The 22,383-nt window shown below is 43.7% G+C and overlaps 1 long non-coding RNA gene across 3 annotated transcripts in view; it reads right to left on the reverse strand.

The window, feature by feature from the left end:
- Positions 1-22,086, reverse strand: part of LOC147754402 (uncharacterized) — a 37,381-nt gene extending 15,295 nt beyond the window's left edge. For all 3 annotated transcript variants that reach the window (XR_015317351.1, XR_015317352.1, XR_015317350.1), the window contains exons 1-3: positions 21,448-22,086; positions 8,903-9,206; positions 7,972-8,476 (exon numbers count right to left, since the gene is read on the reverse strand). This is a non-coding gene — a long non-coding RNA (uncharacterized LOC147754402). The remainder of the gene's footprint in view (positions 1-7,971; positions 8,477-8,902; positions 9,207-21,447) is intronic.
- Positions 22,087-22,383: the final 297 nt, after the last annotated feature.

The following is a 22,383-nucleotide window of genomic DNA, read 5'->3' on the forward strand; positions in this document are numbered from 1 at the left end:
TTGATGCGGGCCAACACACGCAATTCTTGCAAGCGCCGACCATTTCGCCATGTTTCGGTCGCAAGTAGTTTTGGGGGCCAGCGGTAGCGCAGCCCCTATCAGAGCCACAGCCAAAACGACGACGCCAATATGTGCTCGCTTTGCTTTATCAGCCAATACCCCCCGAGGGATTAAGGTCATATATATAAGATCCGACGCGCGGTATCAACCGAGAATGGACGCTTTCGAAATTGGTGTGGTGGGGACACCTTGACTGTGTGCGGGACGCTCAGTAAGCGATCTTTTGATCGCCCAAGATTTCAGCCAAGCCATTTACGTGTATATATATGTTCGTTCATGTGCAGGCGCTTATGTGTGTGTACTCTTCGGAGTGGAAGATATCCTTGGCGTGTAAATGCAAACTATTCGTCATTACTTTAAGACACTTGATAACGACGCGGTGTATATATATCGGACATATACCGTCTCATCAACGTCATACGCTATCCACGCAAAAAATGCGTAATTAGGTGAAAAGATATATGTTATATATATATATATATATATATGAAGTTTTAACCGTAATAGTGTGTCTATGCACATGGGAACGAACCTATATTATTAATACATAACTAAGCGTACAGGGTCAGACGCCAATACGATTTTCTCATTATGAGCTGAGATCATCACTCAGTTCTCTTCGTTTAGTTCCGGGTTCACTTTTAGGTAGGCGTTCTGTTCAATGAGCTCTTTTCTATACGCATGTACAACGAGTTAACTCATTCTTAAATAATTGTTTCGCTATGGATCGGCCACCTGTGTGTGCCGGAAAGAGTGACGGGCCGCACAGTTTGGTGACTATGTCGGATTTAAACCTTCATACCTGTCGATCTGGTTAATATAAGCGACAGTTTTTCTTCCATTACAGATATATATGACTTCTTATATAAATGAGTATCGTTAATCTAAACCTATAAATATCTCCGGTTTTATTCATGTTCGATACGCGGATTACTATATATACTGGCAATGATAACATTTTCTCCTGTTTATGCCCCTAACGAATTTCCATATTTACTCTGGCTTGCGGATGAATTGCTAGAAATTCAATAATCAATCTGTAGCGTATGCTGAAATCCTCAGGATTTCTAATCCGTTTTTCCCCAATTATTCAAGACGTCGATTACTACCCTATGATTTTACTAGTCCTTTGGCCCCTGTTAAGTTTACCAGTGCCTATAAGGCCAATGAAAAATTGAATTTATGCAGATCATTTTTCGCGGATCTAATAAAACTCTATTTGCGCGTAGACGTACTATCAACAATCGCAGTAGCATCCATGATAACATCTGTAATTATTTAATTTAAAGGAACAACTGTTTGAATACATTAACCAACGATGTTTTTTTCTAACATATTTTATTATTAATAAAATGAGCACCAAAAAATTACATTATGGGTGTTTTTTAAACAGTACTGTTAGTTGGAAGCGTCGATCATAGGCCCTCGGAGATGTGTTCGAGACTCTGTAGTGTGTTCGTAATAACGAACATCTAGACAAAGTGACCGTAAAAAGCCCCTTTAAATGTTTATTAAAATTGGAAAAAAACAAGCTAGTACCCGTATAGCTCCTCTTAACCACCCTGTAGTATATCGTTCGACTGTTTCGTGCAGCTACTTCAACGGAACAAAATACATTTTTTGTTGTTACATACATACTAATGATCGGATACCGATTTGTCTTAGGAAATCGTCTCTACTTCTCTATCGGGCAAGGAAAATTTGCTGGTTGTGTTTATCCACACGAGTGATGATAGGCAATTTTATAACGACTGAAGACAGATGTCTACCTCATATCCTGCAAGCGAGATTGTTATTAAGCGCCCTCGTCTAAAATTATTCTACCATCCCAAGCCCGTATTTAGTTATATAGGGGAAATGTTTATTTTTTTCTTATCTATGGATTTTAACATTTCAGTCTAGCTTCAGCAATTTCCGTATACTGCATATAAGCTGAATACACATAACGCTTACATATATTGACGTAAATATACCCAATTCTTGTTGAATTTAATCGTACTATAATAATATATCTATTAGCTTTATGTATTTGCCGTAAATATCCAGTGATAGTAATATCAAGCTGGTAAGTTTCAATAACGGGATTTCACAGTATAATTATTTCTATTATGTAGAACGTTTGTGGAGCAAGCGAGCACATATGTCCAATGTAAATATGGCTTATACGGGACGCCAAGTAACAACAATCAATACTGACTCCACATAGAATATACTTGGCTGGAAACTCGGAAGCTGCTGTTTAGCTTCAAGCGAACGGCAGGCTTGAGTCAATATAGAGTGTATGTGACATAACGTTACGTACTGACTTTCATAAAATTTTAACTGCTTTCAATGTACCTTAAAAGAGTGTCCTGGCACAAACAGAACTGATGAGTTCAAGCTTGTTCGTGTAGCCCCGCCACTTCCAAGCTCCGTACTTGATTTCTAACTGTATTTAACAGCAGTAGCATTAATGGGTTAGTACTACTGTGAAAACCTACATATAAAGCATAAGAATTCAACGTCTACATTTCGCCCTATAACAATTAGCACGAGCTTAATCTATTAGTGCCCGTCAGTGATCCGTCCCGCAGTGGGTCAGGCACTTGAGCATCATCTGTGTTTGGCCCGTCAAATAGTCTCTCTGGCGTTTATCCTAAGAGATGAATGAAAAAACAAGTAGGAACAGAAAATGGTGTCGTATGCGAGCTGCTTGATCCTGCTGGATGTTGCGTGTTTCTCCCAGTGTCGCAGAAGTAGCCGTTCACATAATTATACGTACGTGTTACTGATCGGAACTTCGTATAGTTTACGTGCGTTTAAAAACCCAGATAATGGTCCACATCTGGCACTGCACTTCCCGAAGATTTTTACTAAAAGTGCAGTATCAAGCGGCTCGTTGTAGATGTGTGCCAACATCAGAACAAACAAAGATTCTCTACGCACGATTGGTGTCTCACGCCAATCGCGCACTGACGTTACGCTTCAAAAGAGCGGAACTTGGAGCTCGAACTGAGTTCAAGCCAGAGCTCCTTGTGGCGGCAGTAAAGATCGCTAACGGTCCTCTATGCCTTAAGAAACTTGAGATTTACTCGTTGGTAAGCCTGAAGACTATACGAACCGTCGGAAATTTCTCCTCGTCGAGATTTATGGCTCAGCAATGAACCGAGCCGTCTCACTTGATTGAGAGCGAATCCCCATAGATAATCGCCTTTCCTTCCACGGCAAAGCCTCGTTCTTCTTTGACAAAAAGGACAAAGGTATGGCCGTAGTATAGGCCTGATGGGACGATCTTGTGTGCGCATTGGCCTGCTGCATACGGGCATAGTCGCATGTACATTGATGGCTGTATAGGCACATCGATAATGCTACCAAGAGGCGTTTACGTACAGAACCGTTGTCCGTTTACTATTTAAGCTTATGATGAACTGATGTTGTTATATGATGTACTATGATGCTGACATTGTCTTTGTATTGTTGTAACAGTATGGCAATTGCGACTAACAACTGAATCTACTTAATTGATGGCAAAAACGATCGATGACCGTCCGATAATCATCTTAGAGTTAGTAGCTCCGTCGTGGCTAACGGAATCGATGACTGATCCGACGATTTCAAGCGCAGCAGCCACCCCAGCCAGTTCTTTATTAAGTTCGGCTGACCTAGAGAGATTTCCTCTAAGGTATAAGTTGTTTAGTCGAAACCTGTACGGGTGTATTTACTTACGAACCTAATGAAACCCGTATCTGAATGTTGTGAAATTTCAAATACGTCTTATAAACCTTTTTCGGCTTAATATTTTATATGAGTAGAGATAGTACGTACGAATTTCGGGCACAGACGTGACCATTTAATATTTAGGGTTTATAGCGTTATAATAATGATGTGCAAAAAACGACACTCGTTGTAAAGGTGAAACGAATACACGCCATCCAGTCCAAGTGTACGCGAGCGTTTCTATTAGCCTGAATACCGCAGGTCAAATTTTTTTTAGCTGATTTTAGCGAGGCTTACTTATGACTATGGAGAAATATTTGCCTTCAACAGTTAGCTGCCTGCGATTTTCGTGTTCGTTATGGGTGGAGAACGTGTGCTCTGTGGAAGACCCAGTGGGCTACGGCTGCAAGAGATCATAGGTGGGGTCCTCGATACGAAGACGACCCAGTGATGGGGTAGAGTCAAAAAGGTTGAACAGGCTCAGATAGGGTAATTGGCTTGGGAAAGATTCTCTTGTGCCCAACCATCCACCCACTTGTACCTGAGCGCTGACTTGGCTAGCTAAATATGGACACCTGCTGTTGATGCTGATGAAAGTCGTCATTATGAAAAGGCAATGAAATAAAATGACCTGAATCTAATAGACTCTGCCCTGTTTTCAGGTCACGGATGGCACTGTTATAAGGTTAAGCACGGAAAGACTGGTTGCGCGGTCTTGTCGTTATTAGATCTGGCCAAAATGTCGAGGGTTGCCGTCATTGAATCACGCAGAGTCGAGCTTGAGAACTGTAGCTGTTGCGCTAGTAGATAGGGGAGAGGTCGTGTGGAAGCATCATAGAAAGCCGTCTGCTCCGGACAACGAACCAAACAGCGAAGATAATAAAGCAAAATTGATAAGACGGTATCGTGAGACGAGACATATTGCGTCGTCTGCGCACAAGTACCTCAACTAGTTACGAAGAGCAAAACAATATAGAGGGGAATGAGAGGCCTTTTTTGAGATAGGACGAACAGCGAACAGAGGGATGCGCGCACGGTCAGACATACGTCGTTCAGCAAATGGGTGGGACGTTAGCAGTCGATCACCTTAGGTTCGAAGGTAGAGTTAATCGGGTAGCTATGTAAAAACTGGAAGGAGTGCAGCCGCCGTAGCCACGCCCAGTTTAATTATCCACAATTACAGATACGTAAATGTGCATACGATGGCATTTTAAAAGTGGGTTGAGGATAACGGAAGACAAGCGCACTGTCGACTCGAAGCGAAAAACAACCGCAATATTAAATCTACTAACAATTGTATCCCTGAGTTGAACGAGCTACCTAGGTTGCTTTCCAAGCAGAAGAGTTCAAGTAAAGGGAGCTTCTAACAATACGGACACAGTGGAAGGCGACAGTTTTATGGAAGGATAAGATACCTTGAAGACGGATATTGTGATTGAATAAGAAAGAACCGGAGGTCGCACAGACAGAGTCGAGGCGCTCCTTTTACTGTATCGTTTAATTATTTCGAATTTTTGAAACATGGAGGTTTGCATTCTAATTAGTCTGTCGCTTTTCTTTAGAGCTGGGGCTCACGGCTAGGTGTGTTAAACCTATGACTTTTATATCCTCGTATTTGAAGAGGTTTCGATTTTGTTTAGGCCACGATTGCGACGAGAATACGCAATTGTATTGTATTGAGAGTATAATTCACTCCTCTGTATACTGCTGCAGAAATTTGCTGACTATTTAGACAGAGCGCACGTTTGTATGTCCCAGTCTGCCTTTTTATTCGTAGATTCAGATACCAGCTTCCTCATTCAGATATGAGCGTTACGTGATTGGTTCCACGATGTTTTGGCTATTTTCATCTTTGACGTTACGTTCTATATTGAAGTAGTTCATGACGGTAGCTTCTCCTCAAGGGGGATTTTTAGCCGAAGGCCAAAACCTTTAATACATTTCTATTGGTCCCTAGCGGTTAAAGTTTATTTGGAAGATCCAGGCTGTCTGCTGGCCTTTTTGCTTTCGTTTTTGAGTTAATTGATCGTGGCTAAATACATACTGTTACAGTTAACAGCAGAGCGTTTTCATAAATATTCATACGGTTCCTCAACAGAATGTTTTTTTAAGACCTTTCAGCATTAATAACCCTCATACGGGCAATAATGCCCGTAGCACAGCGAGGACTGAATTCTAATATTTTAAGAACAGGAAGTGCAATAATATTTACGTATCTTAAACGTGACTACTGGGCAGACGGCAGCTAAAAAGTCAAATTATTTGTGAAGCTCTGTGAGTTCGAAGTAAGAATTGAGCCCGTAAACTCACAATTGCGAGTCCGGTGCTTCACCAATTCCACCATCGCAAGTCGGTCGAAATCCTTTTTTCGACATAATTTTTACCCTTGGCTAGACAGAGTCACGGGCACCACGTACGTGAACGGTTGGCTTTCAAATCACAAGTCAAAATCAAGCAAGAACTGGTATCTCTGCCGTCTATGCGACCTCTACGGCTGAACGAATTTACCTAGCACGTGGGGCGAAGGTACTTTACAGCCCAGTCGTTTGATTTAGGCTAATCTAGGTGGTCTTCATTTGCTAGAATGCTGAGATCCACACTTATTTCTGTATGCACGCTTCGAGCTAACTGTCAGGTTGCGTTGTCAAGTGAGCTCGAGTCGAACGATACTGCAATGAAGAGGTGGTCGGGGGTTGAATGCCTAGAATACTGCAGGCTTTGAGAAAATAGGATACGCTACGTTGTTTCGACGTAGCTTCACAGTCAGCCCCTCCTAACAGCTCACAAGTGCGTATAGACGCGTTTTTTTTTTTACATAAACGTGTTTAGTTTCTTCTTGGTCGCCTCGTTTCTTTTTGATCAACAGAAACTGCTTTTCATGGAGGGGGTCGATGGAACGGAACCGAACTCAAGTTAGTATAGTGAAGTTGAGTGACACTGCCAATAGCTGAATTACCACCACTTCTTTCGCGCACGTCCTAATAATTCCTTAGTATGCGTCACTGCTCTCAGTAAATCCTGAAACGATCTCTGAGTAAGCGAGTAACTACCTGTATAATGACCCACTTCCGGCAGTTTCTTGGACTGCAGCTAAACTCAAGCAGGACTACTGCTTAGCTCTAGCCGCTGTGCGTGTTTACAAGTAACGTCTATGCTATGGCGAAACCAGTAATGCATGCTTGATGAGAATAACTAGTCACGGGGAGCCGCTGCTTCGAACATCGCACCTTCGCAAGGCCCCAACTTCAGGACGCAATCCGGAAGGTGGCACAGGTAAGCCAAGAGTAGCCTGTTGATACGGCATCATCCGCTTTGCTTGATTCCAGAACGTTCATATTAGAAGTCTTATGAAAAAAATATGTATGTAGTCCTTGCAATGTGATGCGTTATGTAGCATGTAAAGTTTAGAGCTCATTCGCAAAATGTGTTGAGGAAAAACCGCCAGGTCTCGGTGATTTAACGGACAGTGTTATGATGCGCGAACTTTGTCCGAGACACCTTGCAAGCGCCTAACACAATCTTTATAGACCGTGTTAGAATGAACTTATCACAGGATAAAAAATCCGCGCGTATATTTGAATTGCTGTGACACTGACAAAGTAGGATAGTCATAGAGTATATATTGGTTATGGTCGTCGCGAGAAGAAACTCTTTATACTTAATACAGAAACATCAAAGTTAAGGATCGCTTGGAGATAAGGAGCTTGAGCTGTCAATATTCCCGGAAAGATTTCATAAGATTTAAGCCTTCTAGAGCACCGGGCTTTTAACATCTGATGCGATTGCGATTAAATTGAGTATATTATAACTAGTGAATAATAATTAATAGGAAATGTAACTCGGTAAATCAGGAAGAAGAGCCATGGACTTGCCCACTTTTTACCCTGAGCCTAAAAATTCAAAATGCATCTAGCACTACTTCAAGCAGAATGTTGGGGTTGGGCCATTCCCAGGTTACACCTACCTATCCATCCTTGGCTCCAGTATATCTTTAATGAAACTATTAATAGCAATATGTTTTTTCGAGTACTGCAAATTATGCAATAGATTGCTCGACACGGCGGAAGTCAAAATCAAGTGAAAGGTCAGAAAAGGAGATTCTCCTTTCAAACCAACCATATTTGTTTCGCCTTTCATCTATGACCTTTTTTCGTTTTTACCCTGTCCGGTCTTTCGGGTCCGAACTCTTCGGTCTCAGCTAAAAGAAATGCTTACCTTTCGACCGCTGGAAAAATGGGTTTACGCTCTCTTGTTATGCCGGTCCACTTCTCGATCGCTTTTTGGTTGCGCTTCCTCTTATTTGCCTTACTCGCTTCTTTCCCAATAATGGCAGCAGCAGCGTTAGTAGCACACTGATCGCTCTGACACTGATTGTTTTTTTCTTATTATTTCCCACTGTTTACTCAACTGCTTGTTGTCTTTATCTGGCCTTTACTGTTAGTTGGCGATTAGTTGTTGGGACGGGGCGCTTCCTGGTCGGCTGATGCTTGCAGAGTGTGTACGATCACTGTAGCCATGGTACGCTCTGCTACCCTTTTCGTCTGCACGTTGGGTTCGCCCCCGCTTAGCGTCAACAGTAGGAAAAGCCCGGCACCTACTGGCTGGAAAGGTGAGGCAGATGTAGGAACTTCGTGCAACTTCGACTGGTTACGCAATGGAAGTCTAAGGGGGCTTTTCTCTTGGAGGGAACAGGGTGAACGCATCCAACGTAGAAAACAACCTGTATAGAGACAAGGAAGTAATGAAAAGGGAAGAGAAACGACGTCACAGCGGAAGAGGCAAGGGTACACTAGTAAGGCAAGCTGCAACAAAAAGAAAGACTGTAGACGCGCAAGAAAGCGAAATGCCAGCTTGTAGACACATACGGATAGATACACAAGCACTTATAAATACACAGGAATATCCACATTGAAACAGCCACATGCGCTTCAGGAGGTAGTCATAGCAAGGGTACAAACAAAGTCGAGGAAAAACGGGCATTCGAACAGAGCAGAGGAGAAGGTGAACGCGCTTTTTCCCTTCACAGCTCCCTACACCAATTTTTATTGCTTGAGTGGTAGCGCGCCCCTCGTTCCTCTCACCTTCATCCTTAATGCGACCCCTGCTACCCCTACGGAAGCATGACCAGTAAAGCGTCAGCACTTACCAGTAATGCTATAGTGTGTATGCGCGCAGTGGAAATGGCGCTGTTGCTCCAGGCCGCAGCTGATTTGCTCCTGCTTGTTCTTGTTGTTACCGCGAATGGCTTTGTATGTATGTAATTTCGCGCCGGTGGGTGGGTGGATGGCGGCGAATCGGTCGATTTGACGCCTTGTTTTGCCTTATCTTTTTTTCTCTTTATTTCTCCCAAACGTTTGCGGTTTATGCCGCATTCATCTCTAGCTTTCAACGTTGACTAGCTATTCTGGGTTGCCGATCCTTTTGCAACGCGTTCGCTGATCGTACGCACACTACAACACAGGACACAACACAGGAGAGGACTGCACTATTGATGTGGGCCATTAGAAACAGGCAAGCAACAGTAAATCGGGAACAAAAACTAAGGAGGAGGTTTTCGACAAAAGAGAAAGCGAGTTCGATGAAAAGTAAAAGATATTTTTGTCTAACTGCAAGGATACCTTTGATTCTCCTTAGTCCGGTACTGTAACTCGAATTGGCTGAAAATTTCTAATTAGTTTTTTTTTGTTGCAATGGGGCATCCCGTAACAATGTGAGCGCTACAAACGAAGCTGACTTGCAGTAGATTTCTCAAACCCTATTTGGCCTGAGTTACCAAATTAAAACATAATGAACGTTTAACGGCCTGAAATTTTTTTAAAAGACAAACTATAAACGAATGCTTCTATAACACAGTACTTCTTGTATCAGTTCGTTGTACCAATACTCGATCAAAAAGAAACTTAATACTTGATCAGTAAAAAAAAAGGTGTACGTGGTTATATTTATGATTATCCTACCAAACTTTCGCAACGTGCCTACATATTTAGTTTATTTTCTATTTTTTTTTGTTGGTCGTTTGCAAGGGAAACGTCTTGAAAAGTGAGCCCAGAAGATGAATGAGTAAAAGAACTGAACTGGTGGAAGTACGTTCCACAACTTTGGCTCTCTTAGGAGTTGTTGCTATCTGCTCTAGCATTGTTGTTGTTGCGGCTGCCCTGTCCTAGCACCGATTGCCTAGCCTTCGTTTTTCATTCGCTCTCTAGGCCTTATAATTTCCCTTGGGATTCGAACCGCAATTCGTGCAGGGTGCCGTATTATTTGCAGGCGAGCCATTTGGGAAAACACTCACCCATCCAAAGCAGCGTTATGGCTGGGCGGCTTACCCTGCTTACAACTGCTTAATGATAATTTGCATGTGACCACCGATGGTAGCACCGTCGAACAGTAATTTATCGATAGTCCAACAGTTCAGCGCCAGTCACATCATTCGGTGAACATTGACCGTGATGATGATAACGAATCGGGTGAACTTTGTCCTTTCTGAGGTCATCGCTAGAAGTTCCCTTCGATCAAAATGTCCTGGTAGACGTAAGTTGTATAGGTATTACACAAAATACATCCTGTCAGCCTATACAAAAAATAACCTATTTCATTCTTATGCGTTAACCGGCATGAACTAGACCATGAGACCGCTAGTTTCACTACGTACATCATGATACTTTTGTTATCAAGAATATAAACCCTGAAGGCCAATGCCTATCTGATGACCCTATCTATACCCATCATGGGTATAAATAGGGCTGTTTTAGTGCTACAGATATTTGTGATAAATGATAACAAATACAATTCTTGTAGCCGTTTGCTGGAATTAATTGTTCTTCCATGCAGTTAGTCAGCAATTGCCTTCGTCTCGCATCGGATACCCAAGTAAACTCTACTAAGCATCCATCTTCGTACGTCCAACGGGAGCCATGTTATTCCAGGAACTGGATTCGATGGGCACCGTAATATAGGTGTCTCGTAAGGCTTTCAAGATTTTTCCAAAAAGATTTAAGGGGTCATAATAATGTTGTAGAAACGAACTACTGGACCATTGTATTAGTCTACTCAGAGCAGCCAAAGCTTGTTGCAAGACACTTTTCTGTAGTGAGGTTCGGGTACACGCTACTTAGGCTGCGTGGAAAACAACTTGTTGTTACTATGTTGTTTCTTTGGGCGGCTAATCTTATTTAATGGCCGACTTCATAATGTGGATTTTAGAGAGAAGAGCTGTAGGCATCAAGCTCATCATTCGCGTTCCACAAGTGATGAAATTGAATTGCCGATAAGTAAATACGACTCGTTATCGGTATTACTCCGTAGTTATTGAGCAATTTTGCGAAAGGTCCTACATAACCTAGAGCCGTTAAGGACCAAAGCACAAACAAACCTAAAACGATGCTGAAAACTGTGTAGAGTTATTCGGTACCGCGAGCATATGTACGTGCAGTATTTGTGGCATACTACTAATTGCCGCCGCAGCGTGCTGTTGCCTCTATGCGGCAAAATGAGCCCTTGCAATGTTATCCAGTAGAGAAACTGTGCATGTAGCCCTACGGCAGCTAAGAAGAAATATTTTCCCAAGTTTCTCGAATGATCGTCAACGGTGCTCCTCCTATTTTAATTTTTACAGAATTACAAATGGTAATCATCATACAGCCAGCATAACAAAAGCTAATGGTTTCTCCGATGATTTGCCTGTATTTCAGCTTCGTTGGTTAGCTGCTGATTAAGAGTTGTCACGGATTTAGGTCTACGGTAGAAGCCGTGCTAACGAAGTTACCATCACAAATGATGTGGGCAAAAACTGTCAGCAGGCTCTAGTAACGTTTAGGCCTTAGAAGTTATAATGGCATACACTAGAAGCTCATATTTGGCTCTTTTGGCCTCTCGATCGTTGAGCTCATAGGACCTAAAACAAGTAAGGACACCCGTCAACACAAGGAGCTTAATTGCACTGCCAAGAAACAAACATGTATTACTTGGTGACGGCAACAAAATTTGTTCAGTGAGTGATGTTACCTCGAAGCGAACTTTTCTATTTATGCAATAATCGGTATAGCCTGCTATCTTCATGTAGTTCATGCAGATATGCCCGCACGATGGCTTTTAAACATGTCCACTAAGCACAAGCGTCTGCAGTTCACTCTGTGTATAATGAGAGCAATACTATTGAAAATAGAAATGGACCACGATAGAGAAACTTCTTGAATAATAATGAAAAATCCGTATTATATAGATTTTTAGGTGACTATATAACGGTAACAAACGTAGATGAAAAGTACTAAGAAGTTAGTATCAAGGAAATATGGAGAGAAATGAAAATATAGAATAATAAGCTACATTTATATTTGCGTGCAGCGTCATTATTTTTCAAAATTCACCAGTATGTTTCAAGTTTTGCGAAGTGACCCTACGCCCGGATTCGAACCTAAACTACAATGTATCCCTAGAATCATCAGATAAATACGTTACCTACCAAGCTATTATGGGGCTTCCACATTCACCCTAAAAGCTCACAGCCATCCAACTCGTTGAGCACAAATCTTTCATGTAAATATTTGATTTTGGTGTCGCCCAGCACAACACATTAGCCTTACAGCAGAATGCACCTTTATCTCACACAAAAACTAACCACGGGCACGGCAAACAAACTATTCAACGCCACAAAGTATCGATTAAAATGAGGCCCTTATTCGAATCACATCAGTTGGTCAATAGTGCCATTATGGTTTTCTTCTCAGCGACACTTGTGGGCAAGTCCGCTTTCGATATCTTATGTTGGGCCCTAGTCATTGTTGCCATCATCGTCAACCCTATTGCCAAAGCATTGGCCTGCCCTTGTCCGCTTCCATTGCATAGTTCCGTAACGGCCTGGCTTATCGGACACTGCCATAGGGAACTATGCCAGAGGGAAGGAAGGCAAATGCGTTTAAGGGTCTAGGGAATCATTGGAAAAAGGCGGATAGGCTCGGAAAACTGCTGCCGCTGGGAGTCAAGGGAGCCAAGTATAGGGCTGCGCTTGGGCCGCTTGGGTTATCATGCGACTGAGCGCCAAACTGAGTGGGTCATTATAAGGGGGTAGAGGGCTGGCAAAGGCGTAGGAGAAAGTGGGGAAATACTCATATGAAAGGATAACTAGCCATAGGCGAAACGTCAACCCATGCTAGCCAAGTAGGAGGATTGTACCGAGGCGCGAACCTTCGCCCTGATCCAGAGGACATAACGGTGGGCAACATGGCCTCAGGCAATGCTTTGCACGGGCCGGCCGCTCTAAACGATCCGACGGTTGGCCGGCAGCTAGCCTGCTCGCCTCGCTTGACAAGGACTCACTGGCTTTCTGACTTGCTTGCTCAGTAAGGCTCCACTGAGTTTCCCATTTTCTCTCGCATTCTCAGGAAAACCTACCCTTTCCACGGCTCGTACCATCCACCAACACCGACACCCCCACGGCTCTTCAATGTCCTATAGGAGCTAATCCTGACCACAAATAGATCCCCTGGACTGCTTGCACCCCTGCCGGTTCGCCCGGCCAGCGACTACAGGCCCAGGGATTGATGTGCACCGAAATATCGGCGTAGAGGTTACGGTCGAACAGGACGAAACAGGATGCGGTTGAGAGTCGTCGGTTTCCTAACATAGTCTCTATTACTCTATCCCTCTATATTTTGCTCCTTATGTACTTTCGCCTCTATCACTGGCTGACTCTACTACCCCGACTACCAGAATAGATAATAGCTTATGGGCAACGGTCGCCGAGCCCGCCTGGGTTTGCAGCGTACTCAATATTGCGGGGTATATTATAGACCTTATAGGCCACCACCATCTCCGCGGACCATCAAAACCCGCTGTCGCCTCAATTGCCGACCTTGCCCATGCCTGCTACCCTCAGCGGATAGTCATCGAATTTGCTGGCTGGTGCACAATGCCACGACAGGTCTGGAACCATACGACGAGCACAAGTCAACTGCGGCGGCGGCGGCCGCTGATGCTGCAGGCGTTGTCGTTTTCGTCCAATGACGCTGCCACTGCTGCTGCAGTCAAAGCCTCCGCCGTCACACTCACGAATGCGTCGTCTTTGACGGAGGCACGCCAGCTTCTTTTCGATCTGATTCCCCAAAACCTCCTCCGTCCTTTTTCCTCCTTTCTGACGAGCCGTCAATGTTCCCATGTTGAACGCATCGTCAAAGTAGCAAAGAACGCGACGGATCACGTGTAGGAAAGCTGCGATTGTCCTTTTGAAAAAAAAACGTTAGAACTCATTTATTATGTCGACGCGCGTGTCGACGCTGCCGCTAGGCGGATGGCTGAATGGTCGTGGAGAGATGGGGAGCAGTCATGTCGCTACGCAAATGCGCCTTCGAGCATATGCGGCTGCAAGGGCGAAGGAAAAACCCGACGAGCTGGTGGATGGGTGAGCGGCAATGGCAACGACGATGATGAAAGAGATGGAGTGACGTTGGTTGATTCCGAAGTGGGTTATGGTGAAGCAAACGCTGTAGGACAGCAAAGAGTCTTGTTCACGTCCGGCTATTTCTGTCGTTGAGACAGCCATAGCTGCTGCTTCGGTGGCTATTCTAAAGATGAATGAAACGGTTGGGCTATACATGTTGGTATTGTTTATCTACATAGAGGGCTGGAAGAGGGACAGCAGTGGTCGGACGTCTGGTAGAAGTAGCGCGGATGGTGTTAGCATTGATTGACTCTGCCTCAAGGATATCTCTGTATGCAATGGCAAATTGGTTTATCTGCTTTTGCGTAAAATGTTTAAGTGTCCGAAACCGATTGGTAGCCCTGTTTCAAATGTCACTTGGGGTTAAACAACGATATTTCTTTATAATTGTTGCCCCATATGTATAAATCATCAGGAAGGACGTTATTCCTCCTCTGAAGCGAAGAATCGCGGACACCCTCTCTTGAATACTTGTCTTACTCATGTCTACTTATCGACCAGGATTGACGGAGGTGTCAGCCCGGGGGGTTTGGGGTGGGGGTAGTGGTTGGTGTTGCATTTTTGCGCTGTTCACGCATCTTGCATCAGAGCCAGCCCATATGTCGGCCAATAGCAAAGTCTTCGCCTTCTTCGCCATACACCTTGCGTACACTCGCTTCGTGCCTTCTAGTTGGCTCGGTGATGCTGGCTACTTCTTCTCATATGACTCAATTTTAGCCAACATGTCGACTATATGATGGGAATTTTGCGGTTCCTCCTTCGCACATTCACATCTTGCTGTCCACCTACTTCGGCCTTAGCTATTCCTCGGTGCTCACCATACCTTTGCACATAAAAAAGGCAGAGATTAATGTTGCTGTTAAAGGTGCTTCTAGTTGCTGGTCGTACAGCGTTTCGTTGCAGGCCAACATTATCAGGGACAGAGATACATTAAGCTTAAGCCATGTTCGGTGTTACCAGTGAAAAAATCAGCCAGCGATAGCCTAGTACCAAAAATACGGTCTAGCCGAGGACATGATGAAAAACCTCTAATTGATACGCTATATCAAATGCGGCTATGAGTGCTAGAGTAATGAAAATAAGCATGCTTTTCCCTACATGCATTATCAGGTACCTTTATAGTGTTTGACGGTAGATCACTTTCATGATTATTTGTTCCTTCGTATTGGAAATGGGGACTACTTCTTATCAAATAAAGCCTATATGCTTGTTGAGATGCACATGTTATTAAGGGCCACAAAGCTTTACGCTTCATCTCTAACTAAAATTAGCTGATATTTCTAGGTAATCCTTACTAGTCGTAACTAAAGCAAAAAAAAGATGGTGAAATTTTCACTTAGAAAGGAATATGTGTCCTATCAATTTGTTACGTCCATCGGTTTAGCGGTTTTCATGCAGATATATATACAATAGCTAAACAACAAGGCCTGTAGATGAGAGCCTTCGGGGTCTAAAGTATTTAGGTTCACATCTAACGGTTCATAATAGATGATCAAAGGAAGCTGTTATGTTGAAATTTTCTGTTTCTCCTAACGTAACGTAACGTAACGGGACGACTGAGTAACATCAGCTAGTCAGTGTGCATCAAAGATTGCTAGATTATACGCGCGCGTTAACTATTGCCACTAAACCATACATCCATCCATCATCAATATCAAAACAACTATATATAATATATATAAGTAGGTATGGTAACGATACAAGTTAACGTGTTTGTGACAGCTTGACTTACATTTTATTTTGGTAGCAATCCATTCAGATGAGAACAGCTTATTTTAGAGGAATCCTCTTATATTGGCGTCGGGCCATCGACACGTTTTTTTTGCATACATCAAGTAACACATTTGTCAACTATTGATCGTATTTGTCGTTGAAACAGCTAGTTAATATAGAGACCATTTTTCTGTATCTAACGGAATCCGTCTCATGATTAGAACGGCTAATTAATGAAATAATATAATTGTGAAGCCCGATCGTACCCTCTAAAACTGTATGCGTTAATAATCCTGTTTTCGCATCCATTACGTGACATATTTCTTTCATGAACGGAAGACGCTGACGTTTCTAATACAGTCTCAAAACAGAAAATTTCACTTGATCTTATCAACGAATGTTCTGATTGTGAAACAAAGAAAGTCATCGCAAATCTTGCCTGAATCCCCTACAGTGTATCCATTCGTGGATGTCGTAGCGAAAAACAAAAACACATAAACATCAATCGTGTTTCTAGCCATTTCAAGTTGAAGAGATCAACTGAGACTTGCCAATCGGCTTTAGATCAATAAGGAATAAGGCCATACATTTGCCCCTCACTGTTTCGCCTTCTGTGGCATCTTGTCACCGTGACGTCTAGCGTATTCAAATGTGTCAGGTCGTTAAATTTAAATTGGCACGAAGCATCAGCCAGACATAGAAAATCAGATAGACACACACATTGATATAGTACGCTCGATTTGGTAAAAATCGGCCGAATATTTGTGAATTTTAGGTTGATCGGTAGATTTTTGATCCTATTTATCTTCGAATGACAACAGTGGAACGGCTACGTGTACTAGAAATACGTAGGGATTGTGTAGAAAATAGGAACTCATAGCGGCTTGGCGGAGGGATCGAATCACACGGATGTAGTAGAAAATATACAAAACAAAAAACGTTTTGTATAAGGGTTAAGCGAGTTCTGCGGCGAACTCGTGTTATTTTATACAGGTGCCCTACGATTGTTTAGAAATTTGCAGTACCGAAGCGATAGCTTTCCACAAATTCTGACCTGCACGAAAGGTATTTAGTGGCGAAATTTGCTCTGCAGATCATGACTATCAGCAGAAGATTCTCTCAAAAATCTGCCGCTTCGTAATCACCAATTTTCCTTTTAATAATTCGTTATTTCAACCACAATGGAATCCGAGACAGAATTCTAAAAAAGGTATATCTATCTCGAAGATTTATGGGGAAACTGGACGATGGTCCAGTCCGAAGGTTAGATCGCATGAAATTTAAGACAAAATTGCTTTTCATTAACGAACGCAAGTGCTTACCAACTCCGTGAAAATAGTCGGTTCTCTGCTTTTTCTAAGCGCCTTCCGCAGACCGCCTCCTCCCATCACTTATCGTACTTCCATATAAATTCCTTGCGATTGTTGTTATGGTAGGTCTCATCTTGGTAACTAGACCATAGATGCGCTTACCCTGTGTCTGCCCCTATTCGTTCAAGTCCATATAGGCAGAATTCGCCAGTGGCATTGACACGGAGGGCTGAATCCTCACTTTGCGTTTACTTTTCGGCATTTCAGAGAATTTACGTTATCCCAAAACCGCATTATTTTTCAAAGGGGATCTTTTCTGCAGCTCTTTATCTACAACTTGTCGATGGTTGAAAATAATACTATCTTTTTGAATCTTACGTAAGAAGTTAGCTGATGCCAACCCTGAACAATAGGCAAATTCGACAGTAATGATACAATAAGGATAACGAGTCTCGTTTCACCCAACGCCAGCACTGCCAATGTATCAATAGCGTAAGGTCTAAGCAACAAGTGCAATATACGCCACTCTCCATCTAAAACTTTGCTAAACCTAGTGCCGCCCCCTTTTCCTCTTTCCCATCATCAGATTTCAGCCTTCGTTCCGAATTGTTTGATTGAAACATGGCGCTACCGAATGATGTCGGCATCACTGCGGGTACTTTGCCACTCTGGTAAGTTTAAGTTTGCTAGTGAAATCGAAGGTCACACAACAGGAAGTCAACTATATATACATATATATATGTACGTACGTTAGCACCTATTTCTTGCGCTGCGCACGCTAGCGGCGGTGGTTCATTTTTAGAAAGAAGAAAGAATTGCCTAGATCACATTCACATTTTCGTCTTTCTCTGTTCTCAACTCTAGCTTAGGGTCTGGTTATCCTCGAAATTCGCTTCTCCGTTCAGTTTGTGCTAACACAGCCTTTAAGTTTGAGAAGCAAGGTGCCGGGGTTGCGGCCCTCGATAGATCGGCTTATCGCCACCCGACTGTCAAGCAACTCTAACTGAGGCAGCAGCCAGGATTTTACACACTATCAAAGCTAACAGTAGCTGGGTGTGGAGCTCTTACATTCTCACTGCCTCGAAGACTTTCCATTGAATGGAAAGACAACATCGGCCTGTGTGCGATTGTGCAGGCCCATTCTCTGTCCTGCAGCCGACGCCCGCTACCCGTCGGTCGTCCTCAGTTAGCCAGCCAATCGTTCTTAGCTCTCGATCCGCTGGTTTGGACTAAAGTCGGGTCTGGTAGAACTGGGTAGTGTAGACGGAATAAGGCGGGTTTTTGGGCTGGATGAGCCGGGAGAGGTGGCGGGGGTTGTGGTGTCGACAATAGAGGAGACGTCGGCTGCATTCAGGAGGGTGAAACACCCGTAGCTTACTCACACCGTGTACACACACCCTCCATGCAGCCCTTGTTGATACCGCACTGATGGGAAGTTGCTAGTGAACTGCGATTACTTCTGTTACGGCCAAAGTTCAGTGCGGTAGTTTCCAAGCAGACAGCCAGTCTAGAGGGTTTGCATCAACTCGAACCTAGTAGCTCCAACTGGGATCAGTGAAAAGAGCGGTAGAATACAGCAAGATGATGAAGCATCTTGAGAAGCGCGTTTCTGCGAAGCAGAAATGAGAGAATGTCCTGGCCACCAAGCAAGCGACCAAGGCCCGTGGGGGCCGAAATGGGACAACGACGAACGACGTCAGCAATGACGTGAACGAGGAGGGGAAAAATTTGGAAAAGTGAAGAGACGACAAAACGAAACGTAGAAGAATAAAAAGATGAAGAAGCCCACTACCGCCACCGGTACCTCCACACAAAATGCCTATCCCATATTGTTAGTTGGGGATTTGGCACAGATGTGGAGAAAAAAATGAGATTTTTGCAGACCTTCTTGTTAGGGAAGGAACGACCAGAAACGAGGATAATGTTTTTCTCTTTCTCTCCGTTGCTTTCCCGTACGCGTTCTCTCTATTTCGAAGTGAGCCTGCTCCCTGCAACAGCAAGCTGGTCCAGTGAACGACGGCCTGACTGTACCTCTAGCATTACAATGCTTGTTGTTGTTGTTGTTGTTGTTGTTGTTGTTGTTGTTGTTGCTGCTGCTGCTGCTGCCGCCGCCGCCGCCGTCGTTGGGCTGGCAATTTTAGCGAAGTGCTTTAACCTCTAAAATACACCGGTGTCTGCGTTGGATAGCGAGATGAGAAGATTGTTGCTCGAAAGAAGGATTTTGAAATTGCAAAATATCACAGCCATAGCATCACAACAATCCGTACTAGTGGTAATATCTAGCCCAAATGGGAAACGTAGAGCAAGCGGAGACGTGTTGTATCCATATGGTAGTAAAGCGTTTATCTTAAATAAAAGCTGTCGAAATAGATTGGCATCCATCTATACTTGCGACTCGAGGAAAACGTTTCATTTTTTTTTCTTTCAAATACCTAGAATCACAACAGGTATGCAGTAGGAACTCTTCTCTTCTAGATCATACACAAACAATAAGGCCCAGGATTTCACGCACCAAGAAACTGGCAACCTCGCACCGCGACGACCATATATTCGTTTCGGTTAGTAGATATCTTAGTTATAATACTTATTCAATCGTTTATATCGGTATCGTAGCGGTTTCGCATCGCATTCACGCGACAGAGTAAAAAAACCAGCATCAATAAATGTGCTACGCTGGTCGTTATGCCATTCTAAACAAATTCATACAATCGAGATTACCGTTGTACCGTTATGCTTTTGATTGTTATCATTGTATGTTTGCTGTTATCTTCATTTTTGTTAACTTAGTCGCCGCCAGGACTTCGTTGGTCACTTGACCCTTCAATCAGGAAACAGCTTCAAAATGTAGTGTATACAGTGTACTGCTCCGGCTGTCCAGATGTCTGCTGCTGCTGCTGCTGCTACTGTTATCTCGGACAGGACAACGACGCCGACCTTCTCAAGTCGACAAAGAGCGAGTATTGTTTACGGATCAATTCTTCCTCTACTGTCAAGCCCACGTTTGCTTCGTTTCCAGCCCTCCATTGGCAGCAATATTTGGCTCTAGCTTCGTCCGGTCTGGTTAGATCAGTACTCCCTAAAGTGCTCTCACGTATGCCTCAGCATTGCTTGAAAAGAAGCTTCAACATTATAAGAATTGAGACACGTCCACTTGCAGCCGCGGCCGCACGTCCGGATCCTGAAGAGCGGTTCTCACCAAGAGGATCTCAGTTTCCGGCGTGCTTTTGAACGAGATTTCTTGCTCTCCTAGTTTGCTTCATTCTCTTTGAATCCCGACGAAGCGCTTTTGCTTATCCTATTTCTACCGATTGGACAAAATATAGCTGTTCTTTTTTTCGTTCTGTTTTAGGAGAGGCTAACCTTCCAAGGGGCGAGCCGGCAGCAAGTCGACATGCTGACCTGGCTTGTCAGTGTTTTTTGGAGAAAGAATGCAAGGCTGTCCGATTGGCTTGTTCCCTCTTCTGTTTTACGGATCTGTAGAGCCCGCTTCCACCTTGCATTACAATCGTGCATTCTGCAGAAGAGCAGCATATTCTACGACGCATTGGACGTTGGATGCTCAGAAAAGTAACAGCTTGTCGGCTTCAGAAAAACTGTGCTGAGTGTCAACTAAGACGCTGCCGAACAATAAGTAGGCTAGCGGTCACGCTGCACTAGCTGTTTCCTTTCTTCCTGCGAGCTTTTTGTTGACTACTGCCAAGCCATTCTTTCCGGCCGTCGCACATCCCTTTATTTTTTTTCTATTCTGCTTAAAAGGGCTATCCGAGGAAAGCTCTCTTAACAGAATTGCTGTTGCCCATTCCGTAATTTACAGTCGTTACATAGGTCCCATGTGCCTGTGTACTTAAAGCGGCAAGTTAACTTATTGTACTGATCGACTTTCGCTATTTCCGGTCGTATACAATACTGCGTATGCAATAGTTATCGCGTTATTTTTTCTACAAACAAAATGCTTGTTTCACCAGCAAAGACGAACATTGACACACCTAGTACGTTTGATTCACAGTCGCGTCTTACATGTTCCAATATATAATACATCATTATCTATATGGTCCAATATGTTTCCAATGGGTGCGCCTGCTGCCGAGCCGGTCGAGTTACTTTGGTTATCCTTTGCTTTAATCGTATCCTACTTAATAATAAAAGACGTATTCACATCTAACCTAAAACACTGTGTAAATCTGCAATACAGTCACTGTATCCTATTATCGTTTCAGCCTAACAAGAATATCGTACCTTGTAGTGAGATGCTGTCGACCTCGGGGGTTTCCTACCAAAAATAAAGCCATTATTTCCATCGTCGCCTGGTGCGAACCGGACGCACCAACTCTTTCCTCGCTAGTCTAGGCCATCTTTGCTCGCTGCTACTATTGCTGCGCATGTCTTGTTCATTGCTCAGAGGCCGCTATCCGCGCGCCCTGTATGCTCATCTTTTTCATATCCACACGTTCTCGTCTCACCAGCTTTGTCTGATGCGTAGTCTATCGCTTTTCTATGGCTTCTCTCTTCTTTATTCAGATTTCATCCATCATTTGAGCAATTTTCGAGCTGCGCAGCAGCGTTACTTCCGACGGCCTCGTCGGCTCTGTTCTTGGCCGCTGCCATGCCGGCAGTGTTTTAAGGTGGCAAAACTTGACAAATGAATAAAGGACGCCGTGCCTCCTTGTGCCTGGACGTTTGAGGAGCGGCGTTGGGCAGTTGCATCGACCGAGCTACTAGCACGGGTAGCTGCGGACTGATAAACTACGCCTTAACTGCTATAGCTTGGCTTTTATTCTAGCCAGACTACCAGTCTGCACTTCAACGTCGGAGTTCAGGTCAAAGCCGAAACGGATGAACGCTCAGTAGCTGTCTTTTATATCATCCGACACTGCTAATGCTATTACTATTATAGTGTGGCTAGCGGCTCGGGAGTTAATAAGAAGTTACGCTTTGAATATAGAAGGCCGCGTTGAGTTCTTTCGCGCTTAGAGGCGCTGAGGAGACGAGGACAACAGCAGTGGCGACTATGATGACGAAAACACTGCTCTTTCGTTACGCGTCTGAGCGACTTTCCTGGCTGTTATCTCTAGCTTTTAAATGAACCGGTGATTGTGAGTAACAGAGCTTGTCGCGCTATTGGCAACTAGAAGGAACAGTGAGTTGATGCCAAAAAAAAAACGGGCTAGACGG

This window comes from Varroa destructor, unplaced genomic scaffold (genome assembly GCF_002443255.2).
Source record: "Varroa destructor unplaced genomic scaffold, Vdes_3.0 BEIS01000007.1, whole genome shotgun sequence".
In the NCBI taxonomy this organism is placed as follows: domain Eukaryota; kingdom Metazoa; phylum Arthropoda; class Arachnida; order Mesostigmata; family Varroidae; genus Varroa; species Varroa destructor.